Source organism: Myotis myotis, unplaced genomic scaffold, assembly GCF_014108235.1.
Source record: "Myotis myotis isolate mMyoMyo1 unplaced genomic scaffold, mMyoMyo1.p scaffold_m19_p_6, whole genome shotgun sequence".
Lineage (NCBI taxonomy): Eukaryota > Metazoa > Chordata > Mammalia > Chiroptera > Vespertilionidae > Myotis > Myotis myotis.
This window is the reverse complement of record NW_023416368.1, coordinates 94,708,447-94,709,510: the sequence shown is the minus strand read 5'-3', so window position 1 is coordinate 94,709,510 and position 1,064 is coordinate 94,708,447. Positions and strand designations below refer to the sequence as shown.

The 1,064-nt window shown below is 39.5% G+C and overlaps 1 pseudogene; it reads left to right on the top strand.

Moving 5' to 3' along the window:
* Positions 1–230: 230 nt before the first annotated feature.
* LOC118659431 lies at positions 231–326 on the top strand (annotated as a pseudogene).
* The last annotated feature ends 738 nt before the right edge of the window (positions 327–1,064 follow it).

The window sequence follows — 1,064 nt, the reverse complement described above, 5'->3', positions numbered from 1 at the left end:
GATCCCAGGTCGGGGTGCCTATGGGAGGAAATGATTCTCTCTCTCTCTCTCTCTCTCTCTCTCTCTCTCTCTCTCTCTCTCTCTCTCTCTCTCTCTCTCTCTTCTTTCTCTCCCTCTCTATTAAAAAAAAACAAACAAACACAAAAGCACCACATGCTACTACATGGAATAACTGTTTAATGGGTAGGGAGATTTTTGGGAGTGAGCCTTAAGAAAGAACTCCCATACTCGCTTTGGCAGCACCTACTAAAATTGGAATACAGAGAAGATTGGTGTGGTCCCTGCAAAAGGATGACACGCAAATTTGCAAAGCATTCCATTACAAAATGAAACAAAAAAACCCTCCCAAGTATGAGCAAGAAAAAGAGCCAACCAAAAGTAAAGGGACAAACAGGATACGAACGGGCAAGTTACAGGAATGAAATTTTAAGAAGAGTTAAATACAATGGAATTAATCAGTCTTAAAAAGGAAGGAAATTCTGACACAGGCTATGACTTAGATAAATTTTGAGGACATTATGCTAAATGAAATAAGCCAGACACAAAAAGACGAATATTGTGTGATTGCACTTATATGAGGTCCCTACAGGACTCAAGTTTGTAGAAACAGAAAATAGAATGGTGGGTGCCTGGGGCTGGAGGAGGAAGAAATGGAAAGTTATTTAATTGTTTCAGTTTTGCAAAATGAAGAGTTCTGGAGATTGATTACACAGCAATGTGAATATTCTTAACCCTACTAAAATGTACACTTAAAAATAGGTTGGTGCCTGCTTGGTGTGGTTTAGTTGGTTGAGCATTGTCCCATGCTCAGGATGTCATGGTTCGATTCCCAGTCAGGGCACATGCCTGGGTTTGGGGCTTGATCCCCAGTAGAGGGCATGTAGGAGGCAGCTGATTGATGTTTCTCACTGATGTTTCTCCCTCTCCCTTTCTCTCTCTGAAATCAATGAAAACATATTTTAAAAATTAGTTAAGATGGTAATTTTGTGTTATGTGTATTTTTGCTACAATTTAAAAAAATGGGAAAAGTCAGTAAATTAGATACAGAGGTGAACTTCCTCAGC